At 41.8% G+C, this 13,604-nt stretch overlaps 1 protein-coding gene across 11 annotated transcripts in view; it reads right to left on the bottom strand.

The window, feature by feature from the left end:
- LOC139745674 (uncharacterized) overlaps nt 1–13,604 on the bottom strand; it is a 365,941-nt gene that overhangs the window by 163,571 nt on the left and 188,766 nt on the right. The gene's annotated exons all lie outside the window — the stretch shown is intronic.

Genomic DNA, 13,604 nt, shown 5'->3' with positions numbered 1-13,604 from the left:
TTCAAAACACCCTCTTCTGCTCTCTCAACCACGCTCTTTTTATTTCCACACATCTCTCTTACCCTTACGTTACTTACTCGATCAAACCACCTCACACCACACACTGTCCTCAAACATCTCATTTCCAACACATCCATCCTCCTGCGCACAACTCTATCCATAGCCCACGCCTCGCAACCATACAACATTGTTGGAACCACTATTCCTTTAAACATACCCATTTTTGCTTTCCGAGATAATGTTCTCGACTTCCACACATTCTTCAAGGCTCCCAGAATTTTCACCCCCTCCCCCACCCTATGATCCACTTCCGCTTCCATATATATATATATATATATATATATATATATATATATATATATTTTGCTTTGTCGCTGTCTCCCGCGTTTGCGAGGTAGCGCAAGGAAACAGACGAAAGAAATGGCCCAACCCAGCCCCATACAAATGTATAAACATACGTCCACACACAAATATACATACCTACACAGCTTTCCATGGTTTACCCCAGACACTTCACATGCCCTGATTCAATCCACTGATAGCACGTCAACCCCGGTATACCACATCGATCCAATTCACTCTATTCCTTGCCCTCCTTTCACCCTCCTGCATGTTCAGGCCCCGATCACACAAAATCTTTTTCACTCCATCTTTCCACCTCCAATTTGGTCTCCCACTTCTCCTCGTTCCCTCCACCTCCGACACATATATCCTCTTGGTCAATCTTTCCTCACTCATTCTCTCCATGTGCCCAAACCATTTCAAAACACCCTCTTCTGCTCTCTCAACCACGCTCTTTTTATTTCCACACATCTCTCCCACCCTTACGTTACTTACTCGATCAAACCACCTCACACCACACATTGTCCTCAAACATCTCATTTCCAGCACATCCATCCTCCTGCTCACAACTCTATCCATAGCCCACGCCTCGCAACCATACAACATTGTTGGAACCACTATTCCTTTAAACATACCCATTTTTGCTTTCCGAGATAATGTTCTCGACTTCCACACATTCTTCAAGGCTCCCAGAATTTTCGCCCCCTCCCCCACCCTATGATCCACTTCCGCTTCCATGGTTCCATCCACTGCCAGATCCACTCCCAGATATCTAAAACACTTTACTTCCTCCAGTTTTTCTCCATTCAAACTTACCTCCCAATTGACTTGACCCTCAACCCTACCGTAGCTAATAACCTTGCTCTTATTCACATATATATATATATATATATATATATATATATATATATATATATATATATATATATATATATATATATATATATATTTTTTTTTTTTTTTTTTTTTTTTTTCCAAAAGAAGGAACAGAGAAGAGGTCCAGGTGAGGATATTCCCTCAAAGGCCCAGTCCTCTGTTCTTAACGCTACCTCGCTATCGCGGGAAATAGCGAATAGTATGAAAAAAAAAAAAAAAAAAATATATATATATATATATATATATATATATATATATATATATATATATATATATATATATATATATATATATAAGTTTGTTGAGTATTCCTGGTAAATTATATGGGAGAGTATTGATTGAGAGGGTGAAGGCATGTACAGAGCATCAGATTGGGGAAGAGCAGTGTGGTTTCAGAAGTGGTAGAGGATGTGTGGATCAGGTGTTTGCTTTGAAGAATGTATGTGAGAAATACTTAGAAAAGCAAATGGATTTGTATGTAGCATTTATGGATCTGGAGAAGGCATATGATAGAGTTGATAGAGATGCTCTGTGGAAGGTATTAAGAATATATGGTGTGGGAGGCAAGTTGTTAGAAGCAGTGAAAAGTTTTTATCGAGGATGTAAGGCATGTGTACGTGTAGGAAGAGAGGAAAGTGATTGGTTCTCAGTGAATGTAGGTTTGCGGCAGGGGTGTGTGATGTCTCCATGGTTGTTTAATTTGTTTATGGATGGGGTTGTTAGGGAGGTAAATGCAAGAGTCTTGGAAAGAGGGGCAAGTATGAAGTCTGTTGGGGATGAGAGAGCTTGGGAAGTGAGTCAGTTGTTGTTCGCTGATGATACAGCGCTGGTGGCGGATTCATGTGAGAAACTGCAGAAGCTGGTGACGGAGTTTGGTAAAGTGTGTGGAAGAAGAAAGTTAAGAGTAAATGTGAATAAGAGCAAGGTACAGTAGGGTTGAGGGTCAAGTCAATTGGGAGGTGAGTTTGAATGGAGAAAAACTGGAGGAAGTGAAGTGTTTTAGATATCTGGGAGTGGATCTGTCAGCGGATGGAACCATGGAAGCGGAAGTGGATCATAGGGTGGGGGAGGGGGCGAAAATTTTGGGAGCCTTGAAAAATGTGTGGAAGTCGAGAACATTATCCCGGAAAGCAAAAATGGGTATGTTTGAAGGAATAGTAGTTCCAACAATGTTGTATGGTTGCGAGGCGTGGGCTATGGATAGAGTTGTGCGCAGGAGGATGGATGTGCTGGAAATGAGATGTTTGAGGACAATGTGTGGTGTGAGGTGGTTTGATCGAGTAAGTAACGTAAGGGTAAGAGAGATGTGTGGAAATAAAAAGAGCGTGGTTGAGAGAGCAGAAGAGGGTGTTTTGAAATGGTTTGGGCACATGGAGAGAATGAGTGAGGAAAGATTGACCAAGAGGATATATGTGTCGGAGGTGGAGGGAACGAGGAGAAGAGGGAGACCAAATTGGAGGTGGAAAGATGGAGTGAAAAGGATTTTGTGTGATCGGGGCCTGAACATGCAGGAGGGTGAAAGGAGGGCAAGGAATAGAGTGAATTGGAGCGATGTGGTATACAGGGGTTGACGTGCTGTCAGTGGATTGAATCAAGGCATGTGAAGCGTCCGGGGTAAACCATGGAAAGCTGTGTAGGTATGTATATTTGCGTGTGTGGACGTGTGTATATACATGTGTATGAGGGTGGGTTGGGCCATTTCTTTCGTCTGTTTCCTTGCGCTACCTCGCAAACGCGGGAGACAGCGACAAAGTATAAAAAAAAAAAAAAAAAAAAAATATATATATATATATATCTTTCTTTCTTTTTTTCATACTATTCGCCATTTCCCGCGACAGCGAGGTAGCGTTAAGAACAGAGGACTGGGCCTTTGAGGAAATATCCTCACCTGGCCCCCTTCTCTCTTCCTTCTTTTGGGGAAAAAAAAAACCGAGAGGGGAGGATTTCCAGCCCCCCGCTCCCTTCCCTTTTATTCGCCTTCTACGACACGCAGGGAACACGTGGGAAGTATCCTTTCTCCCCTATCCCCAGGGATAATATATACATATGTATATATATATATATATATATATATATATATATATATATATATATATATATATATATATATATATATTATCCCTGGGGATAGGGGAGAAAGAATACTTCCCACGTATTCCCTGCGTGTCGTAGAAGGCGACTAAAAGGGGAGGGAGCGGGTGGCTGGAAATCCTCCCCTTTCTTGTTTTTTTTCAATTTTCCAAAAGAAGGAACAGAGAAGGGGGTCAGGTGAGGATATTCCCTCTAAGGCCCAGTTCTCTGTTCTTAAAGCTACCTCGCTAACGCGGGAAATGGCAATTAGTATGAAAAAAAAAAAATATATATATATATATATATATATATATATATATATATATATATATATATATATATCTTTTATTTATTCATTTTGCTTTGTCACTGTCTCCCGTGTCAGTGAGGTAGCGCAAGGAAACAGACGAAAGAATGGCCCAACCCACCCACATACACATGTATATACATACACGTCCACACATGCAAATATACATACCTATACATCTCAATGTATACATATATATACACACACAGACATATACATATATACACACGTAAATAATTCATACTGTCTGCCTTTATTTATTCCCATCGCCACCTCGCCACACATGGAATAACAAACCCCTCCCCCCTCATGTGTGCGAGGGAGCGCGAGGAAAAGACGACAAAGGCCACATTCGTTCTCACTCAGTCTCTAGCTGTCATGTGTAATGCACCAAAACCACAGCCCCTTTCCACATCTAGGCCTCACAAAACTTTCCACGGTATACCCCAGACACTTCAGATGCCCTGGTTCAATCCACTGACAGCACATCGACCCTGGTATACCACATCGTTCCAATTCACTCTATTCCTTGCACACCTTTCACCCTCCTGCATGTTCAGGCCTGGATCACTCAAAATCTTTTTCACTCCATCCTTCCACCTCCAAATTGGTCTCCCACTTCATGTTCCCTCCACCTCTGACACATATATCCTCTTTGTCAATCTTTCCTCACTCATTCTCTCCTTGTGACCAAACCATTTCAATACACCCTCTTCTGCTCGCTCAACTACACTCTTTTTACTACCATACATCTCTCTTACCTTTTCATTACTTAATCGATCAAACCACCTCACACCACATATTGTCCTCAAACATCTCATTTCCATCACATCCACCCTCCTCTGCACAACCTTATCTATAGCCCACGCCTCGCAACCATATGACATTGTTGGAACCACTATTCCTTCAAACATACCCATTTCTGCTTTCTGAGATAATGTTCTTGCTTTCCACACATTCTTCAACTCTCCCAGAACCTTCATCCCCTCCCCTACCCTGTGACTTACTTCCGCTTCCATGGATCCATCTGCTGCCAAATCCACTCCCAAATATCTATAACACTTCACTTCCTCCAGTTTTACTCCATTCAAACTTGTCCCTTAACCCTAATGTACCTAATAACCTTGATCTTATTTACATTCACTCTCAGCTTTCTTCTTTCACACACTTTACCAAACTCAGTCACCAGCTTTTGCAGTTTCTCACATGAATCAGCCACCAGCGCTGTATCATCAGCAAACAACAACTGAATCACTTCCCAAGCCCTTTCATCCACAACAGACTGCATACTTGCCTCTCTCTCTCCAAAACTTTTGCATTCACCTCCCTAACAACCCCATCCATAAACAAATTAAACAACCATGGAAATATCATGCACTCCTGCCGCAAACCGATATTCACTGGAAGCCAATCACTTTCCTCTCTTCCTACTCGTACACATGCTCTACATCCTCAATAAAAACTATTCTCTGCCTGTAGCAACTTGCCTCCCACACCATATACTCTTAATACCTTCACGTCTATCATATGCCTTCTCCAGATCCATAAATGCTACATACAAACCCATTTGTTTTTCTAAGTATTTCTCACATACTTTCTTCAAAGCAATTACCTGATCCACACATCCTCTACCACTTCTCAAACCACACTGCTCTTCCCCAATCTGATGCTCTGTACATGCCTTCACCCTCTCAATCAATATCCTCCCATATAATTTCCCAGGAATACTCAACAAACTTATACCTCTGTAATTTGAACACTCACCTTTATCCCCTTTGCCTTTGTACAGTGGCACTATGCATGCATTCCGCCAATCCTCAGGCACCTCACCATGAGCCATACATACACTGAATATCCTCACCAATCAGCCACCCCCTTTTTTAATAAATTCCACTGCAATACCATCCAAACCCGCCGTCTTGCTGGCTTTCATCTTCCGACCAAAACACCCTATATCTGCCACTCTATCATCTAACACATTCAACAAACCTTCAAAATACTCACTCCATCTCCTTCTCGCATCACCAGTACTTGTTATTACCTCCCCATTAGCCCCTTTCACTGATGTTCCCATTTCTCTTGTCTTACACACTTTATTTACCTCCTTCCAAAACATCTTTTTATTCTCCCTAAAATTTGATGCTATTCTCTCAACCCAACTCTCATTTGCCATTTTTCACCTCTTGCACCTTTCTCTTGACCTCTTGCCTCTTTCTTTTATACATCTCCCAGTCATTTGCACTATTTCCCTGCAAAAATTGTCCAAATGACTCTATCATCTCTTTCACTAATAATCTTACTTCTTCATCCCACCACTCACTACCCTTTCTAATCTGCCCAGCTCCCATGCTTTTCATGCCACAAGCATCTTTTGCACAAGCCATCACTGCTTCCCTAAAAACATCCCATTCCTCCCTCACTCCCCTTACGTCCTTTGCTCTCACCTTTTTCCATTCTGCACTCAGTCTCTCCTGGTACTTCCTCACACAAGTCTCCTCCCCAAGCTCATATTATTCCTGGGGATAGGGAAGAAAGAAAACTTCCCACATATTCCCTGGGTGTCCTAGGAGTAGAATAAAGGTAGCAGAAGTGGGGGGCCTGGAAACCCTACCCTTCTTGTATTTCAATTTCTGAAAGAGGAAACTGAAGAAGGAGTCAAGCAGGGAGTGTTTATCCTCCTTGAAGGCTCAGATTTGGGTGGCTGGATGTGTGTGGATGTAACCAAGATGAGAAGGAAGGAGAGGCAGGCAGTATGTTTGAGGAAAGAAACCTGGATGTTCTGGCTCTGAGTGAAACAAGGCTCAAGGAGAAAGGGGAAGAATGGTTTGGAAAAGCCTTGGGATTAAAGTCAAGGCTTGGTGAAAGGACAAGAGCTAAAGAAGGAGTAACACTATTCCTGAAGCAGTTGTGGGAGTGTGTGATAGAGTGTAAGGAAGTAAATTCTAGATTGATATGGGTAAAACCTAAAGTAGATAGAGAGAGATGGGTGATTATTGGCACTCATGCCCCTGGTAATGAGAACAAAGATCTTGAGAGGCAAGTGTTCCAGGAGGAGCTGAGTGAGTGAGTGTCAGAGGTTTTGGTACAAGAGACTAGGTATTAGTGAGGGTGATTTAAATGCGAAGAGGAGTAATGAGGTAGTGGCGGGTATAATTGGCGTACATGGGGTATTCAGTATTGTGAATGGAAAAGGTGAAGAGCTTGTGGATTTGCGTGCTGAAAAAGGACTGGTGATTGGGAATACCTGGTTTAAAAAGAGAGATATACACAACTATATGAATGTGAGTATGAGAGATGGTCAAAGGGCATTATTAGATTGCATGTTAACAGATAGGTGTGTAGAACAGAGGCATTAGGACGTTACTGTGCTAAGAAGGGCAGCTGCTGGGATGTCTGATCACTATCTTGTGCAGGCAAAGGTGAAGTTTTGCAGAGGTTTTCAAAAAAGAAGAGATTGTTGGGGAGAACAGAGTAGTGAAAGTAAGTGAGATAAGGGTATAATGACAAAAGATGAGAGCAAATGATGTGAGGGGAGTGGGTGAGTAAGGGGATGTAATTAGGGAAGCAGTGATGGAATGTGCAAGAGATGCATGTGGCATGAGAAGGTGGGTGGTGGGCAGATTAGAAAGGTTAGTAAGTGGCGGGATGAAGAAATAAAGATGTTAGTGAAAAAGAAAAGAGAGGCATTTGGACAATATTTACAAGGAAGGAGTGCATATGACTGAGAGATGTATAAGTGGAAGAGGCAGGAGGTCAAGAGAAAGGGGCAATGAGAGTTGGGGTAAGAGAGTATCATTAAACTTTAGGGGGAGTAAAAGATGTTTTGGAAGGAGGTAAATAACATGCACAAGACAAGAAAACAAATGGATACATCATTGAAGGGGAAAGGGGGTAAGTGATAACAGGTAGTGATGAAGTGAGGAGGAGATGGAGTGGGTATTTTGAAGGTTTGTTGAATGTTTGATAACAGAGTGGCAGATTAAGGGTGTTTTGGTCGGGGTGGCATGCAAAGTGAGAGAGTTAGGAAGAGTGGTTTGGTGAGGAGAGAGGTGGTGGTGAAAGCCTTGTGGAAGAAGAAATCTGGCAAGGCAGCAGGTTTGGATGGTACTGCATTTGAATCTATTAAGAAAGGGGGTGACTGTGTTGTTGATTGGTTGGTAAGGATATTCATTGTATGCATGGATCATGGTGAAGTGCCTGAGAATTGGCAGAATGCATGTATAGTGCCATTGTAAAAAGGCAAAGATGATAAAGGTGAGTGTTCAAACTACAGAGGCAAAAGTTTGCTGAGCATTCCTAGAATATTGTATCAGAGGATACTGACTGAGAGGGTGAAGGCATGTACAGCACATCAGATTGGTGAGGAGCAGTGTGGTTTCAGAAGTGGTAGAGGATGTCTGATCAGGTGTTTGCTTTGAAGAATGTATGCGAGAAATAATTAGAAAAACAGATGGATTTGTATGTAATATCTATGGATCTGGATGTTATGATAGGGTTCATAAAAATGCTTTGTGGAAAGTTTTAAGAGTATATGGTGTGGAAGGTAAGCTGCTACAAGCAGAGAAGTTTTTATTAAGGGTGTAAGGCATTGTGCACAAATAGGAAGAAAGGAGAGTGATTGGTTCCCAGTGAAGTTCAGTCTGTGGCAGGGGTGTGTGATGTCCCCATGGTTGTTTAATATGTTTATGGATGGTGTGGTTAGGAAAGTAAATGCAAGACTTTTGGAGAGAGGGGCGAGTATGCAGTTTCTTGGGGATGAGAGGGCCTGGGAAGTGAGTCAGTTGTTGTTTGTCGATGATACAGCTCTGATGGCTAATTCGAGTAAGAAATTGCAGAAGTTGGTTCCTGAGTTTGGAAATGTGTGCTAAAGGAGAAAGTTGAGAGTAAATGTGAATAAGTGCAAGGTTATAAGGTTCAGCAGGTTGAGGGACAAGTAAGTTGGGATGTGAGTTCGAATGGAGAAAAATTGGAAAGTGAAGTAGTTTAGATATCTGGGAGTGGACTTACCAGTGAATGAAACCATGAAAGTGAGTCATAGGGCAGGGGAGGAATCGAAGGTTTCAGGAGCGATGAAGAATATGAGGAAAGAGAGAATATCATATCAGAGAGCAAAAATGGCTGTTTGAAGGAATAGCAGTTCAAACAATATTACATGGTTGCGAGGCATGGCGATATATAGGGTTGTACAGCAGAGGGTGGACGTGTTGGAAATGAAATGTCTGAGGACAATATGTGGTGTCAGGTGGTTTGATTAAGTGATGAAAGGGTATGAGAGATCTGTGGTTATAAAAAGAGTGTGGTTGAGAGAGCAGGTGTGTTGAAATGGTTTGGACATATGGAGAGAATGAGTGAGGAAAGGTTGACAAAGAGAATACATGTTTAAGAGGTGGCGGGAACAAGAAGTGGGAGACCAAATTGGAGGTGGAAGGATGGAGTTAAAAAGATTTTGAGCGATCTGGGCCTGAAAATACAGGAGGGTGAGTGGCACACAAGGAATAGAGTATAACAGGGTTGACGTGCTGTCAAAGGACTAAACCAGGGCATGTGAAATGTCTGGGGCAAGCCATGGAAAGGTCTGTGGGACCTGGATGTAGAAAGAGAGCTGTGGTTTTGATGTATTACACAAGAGAGCTAGAGACTGAGCATGATCAAATGTGGCCTATTTTGTCTGTTTTCCAGGCACTACCTCACTGACACAGGGTGTTTTTCTAAGTATTTCTCACACATATTTTTTTTAAAGAAAACACATGATCCACAAAACTACACTGTTCCTCCCTAATCTGATGCTCTGTGCATGCCTTTAACCTCTCAATCAATACCTTCACATGCAACTTACCATGTATACTTGACAAACTTATACCTCTGTAGTTTGAACACTCACCTTTATTTCCTTTACCTTTATTCAGTAGCACTATACATGCATTCTGCTAATCCCCAAGCCCTTTACACTGATTCATAAATACACTGAATATCCTTACCAATCAATCAACATAGTCACCCCCTTCCTTCACAAATTCAACTACAATACCATCCACTCCTGCAACCTTACTGCTTTTCTTCATCTGCAAGGCTTTTACCTCCTCTTCCCTCTTCACCAGAGCACTCTCCATGACTCTCTCACTGCACATAATACCCCAGCCAAAACACCCTACTTCTGCCACTCTATCATCAAACACATTTAACAGTCCTTCAAAATACTCACTCCATCTCCTCCTCACTTCATCACTACCTGTTATCACTTCCCCTTTTGCCTCCTTCACCGATGATTACATTTGTTCTTTTGTCTTTCACACATTTTCTACCTCCTTCCAAAACATCTCATTCTCCCTAAAGTTTAATGATGCTCTCTCAATCTAACTCTCATTTGCACTCTATTTCAACCTATGCACCTTCCTCTTAACCTCTGCCGCTTGCTTTTATATATCTCCAAATCCTTTGAACTCCTTCCTTGTAAGTAATGCCTAAATCCCTCTTTTCTTTTTCACTAGCAACTTTGTCTTCATCCCACCACTCACTACCCTTTCTAATCTTCCCACCTCCCATGTTTTGCATGCCACATGTATCTCTTGCACATGTCTTCACTGCTTCCCTAAATACATCCCATTCCTTGTCCACTCCCCTCACCTCATTTGCTCTCAACTTTTGCTATTCTACACTGAATCTAGTCTCTTTTCCAAGCTCACTTACTCTCACCACTCTCTTCTCCCAGACACTGTCTCCTCTTTTTCAAAAAACCTCTAATAATCTTCATCCTCGCCTCCATAGGATATTGATCAGACATCCCAACAGCTCCCCCTCTCAGCATATTTACATCCAGAAGTCTCTCTTTTACATGTTCAACAATTAATACCGAATCTAATATCACCCAATGACCGTCTCTTCTACTCACATACATATACTTGGGTATATCTCCCTTTTTAAACCAGATATTCCCAACCACCAGTAATTTTTTCAGCACAACTCCAGAAGCTCTTCATCATTTCCATGTAGACTAATTATACCATTAGCTGCCACATTATTTACCTTCGGATTTAAATCACTCAACACTAATACCCAGTCTCATACACCAAAACTGCTGACACAATCACTCAGCTGTTCCCAAAACACTTGCCCCTCATGGCCAAGTACATAAGCACCAACAATCATCCATCTCTCACTATCCACTTTCAGTCTTACCCATATCAATCTAAAATTTACTTCCTTACACTCTATCACACACTCACACAACTCCTGCTTCAGAAGTAGTGCTCCTGCTTCCTTAGCTCTTGTCCTCTCACCAACCACTGACTTTACTCCCAAGACATTTCCAAACCATTCTTTCCCTTTACCCTTGAGCTTTGTTTCACTCACAGTCAAGACATGCAGGTTTCTTTCCTCAAGCATACTACCTATCTCTCCTCTCTTTTCATCTTGGTTACACCTCATACATTCAGATACCCCAATCTCAGCCTTAAAGGAGGATGAGCACTCCCAGCCAGGCTCCTTCTGTTTTCTCATTTAAGAGTTGAAATACAAGAGGAGGAGGGTTTCCAGCCCCCTGCTCCCACCCCCTTAACTCACTTTCTATGATACACGGGGAATACAGAGGTAGAACTCTTTCACCCCTGCCTCAGGGATATACCAGAAATAGCAGCATATATAATCAGAAATAGCAGGTACAGTACAGGTACAGTACATAATGTCATTATAACCATATATAATACCATAGAACAATCATTTATAATCAAATGCACACAACAACATACATGACAAAAATATCATAAACGAAAGCATCTTTGGGCTGGTCATCACTCATCACCGCATCTCAGATTTATCTTGTAGGTGATGGCCAGGTCCTTGCCATGGTGCACAGTGTTAATTTTCTCAGAAGATAGTTATAAAGCTACAACTATAAATGCAAATCCCTTATCTGCAAACACAGTAATTTTCAAGGCACTTAAAAAGGGAGCTTTTTAAGTACATCTCTCTATCCTCTGCTTGTCTCAGCTATCTCTTGCTTTTAATCTTTTAAAAGAGTAACATAGCATTATTCTTATCTTTATTTAAAGTGATGATCAGATTTTATTCATATATTTGAATAAATTAACATAACACAGCATTATCTTGTGAACATTATCTCATGGAGGCGAAGGTGAAGATTTGTAGAGGTTTTCAGAAAAGAAGAGAGAATATTGGGGGTGAAGAGTGGTGAGAGTAAGTGAGCTTGGAAAGGAGACTTGTGTGAGGAAGTACCAGTAGAGACTGAGTACAGAATGGAAAAAGGTGAGAGCAAAGGACGTAAGGGGAGTGCGGGAGGAATGGGATGTATTTGGGGTAGCAGTGATGGCTTGCACAAAAGATGCTTGTGGCATGAGAAGCATGAGAGGTGGGCAGATTAGAAAGGGTAGTGAGTGGTGGGATGAAGAAGTAAGATTATTAGTGAAAGAGAACAGAGAGGCATTTGGACAATTTTTGCAGGGAAATAATGCAAATGACTGGGAGATGTGTAAAAGAAAGAGGTAGGAGGTCAAGAGAAAGGTGCAAGAAATGAAAAAGAGGGCAAATGAGAGTCGGGGTGAGAGAGTATCATTAAATTTTAGGGAGAATAAAAAGACGTTTTGGAAGGAGGTAAATAAAGCGCATAAGACAATGGAACAAATGGGAACATCAAAGAAAGGGGCTAATGGGGAGGTGAAAACAAGTAGTGACAATGTGAGGAGATGGAGTGAGCATTTTGAAGGTTTGTTGAATGCGTTTGATGATAAAGTGGCAGATATAGGGTGTTTTGGTCGAGGTGGTATGCAAAGTGAGAGGGTTAGGGAGAATGATTTGGTAAACAGAGAGGAGGTAGTAACAGCTTTGCGGAAGATGAAAGCCGGCAAGGCAGTGGGTTTGGATGGTATTGCAGTGGAATTTATCAAAAAAGGGGGTGACTGTGTTGTTGACTGGTTGGTAAGGATATTTGATGTATGTATGACTCATACAATGAATATCCTTACCAACCAATCAAGAACACAGTCACCCCCCTTTTTTAAAAATTCCACTGCAATACTATCCAAACCCACTGCCTTTCATCTTCCACAGAGCTTTCACTACCTCTTCTCTATTTAACAAACTATTCTCCATGAACCTCTCACTTCGCATATCACCTCGACTAAAACACCTTACATCTGCCACTCTCTTATCAAACACATTCAACAAACCTTCAAAATACTCACTTCACTACAAGTTATCACCTCCCCATTTGCCCCTTTACAGATGTTCCCATTTGTTCCCTTGTCTTATGCACTTTATTTACCTCTTTCCAAAACATCTTTTTATTCTCCCTGAAATGTAATGATATTCTCTCACCCCCAACTCTAATTTGCCCTCTTTTTCACCTCTTGCACTCTTCCTCTTGACCTCCTGCCACTTTCTTATATACATCTCCCAGACATTTGCACTACTTCCTGCAAAAATTGCTCAAACGCCACTCTCTTCCCTTTCACTAACAAACTTATTCCTTCATCCCACCACTCACTACCCTTTCTAATCTGCCCACCTCCCACCTTTCTCATGCCACATGCATCTTTTGCACAAGCCATCACTGCTTCCCTAAATACATCCCATCCTTCCCCTACTCCCCTCATGTCATTTGCTCGCACCTTTTGCCATTCTACACTCAATCTCTCCTGGTACTTCCTCACAAAAGTCTCCTTTCTGACCTCACTTACTCTCACCACTCTCTTCTCCCCAACAATCTCTCTTCTTTTCTGGAAACCTCTACAAATCTTCACCTTTGTCTCCACAAGATAGTGATCAGACATCCCTCCAGCTGCCCCTCTCAACACATTAACATCCACAAGTCTGTCTTTTACATGCCTATCAATTAACATGTAATCCAATAAAACTCTAAGACCATCTCTCCTACTCGCATACGTATACTTATGCACATCTCTCTTTTAAACCAGGTATTCCCAATCACCAGGCCTTTTTCAGTATACAGATCAACAAGCTCTTCACCATCTCTATTTACAACAGTGAACACCCC

This window comes from Panulirus ornatus, chromosome 4 (assembly GCF_036320965.1).
Source record: "Panulirus ornatus isolate Po-2019 chromosome 4, ASM3632096v1, whole genome shotgun sequence".
Classification (NCBI taxonomy): Eukaryota; Metazoa; Arthropoda; class Malacostraca; order Decapoda; family Palinuridae; genus Panulirus; species Panulirus ornatus.
Note: the sequence above shows the minus strand (reverse complement) of the source record. Positions and strands in the feature narration are given on the sequence as shown.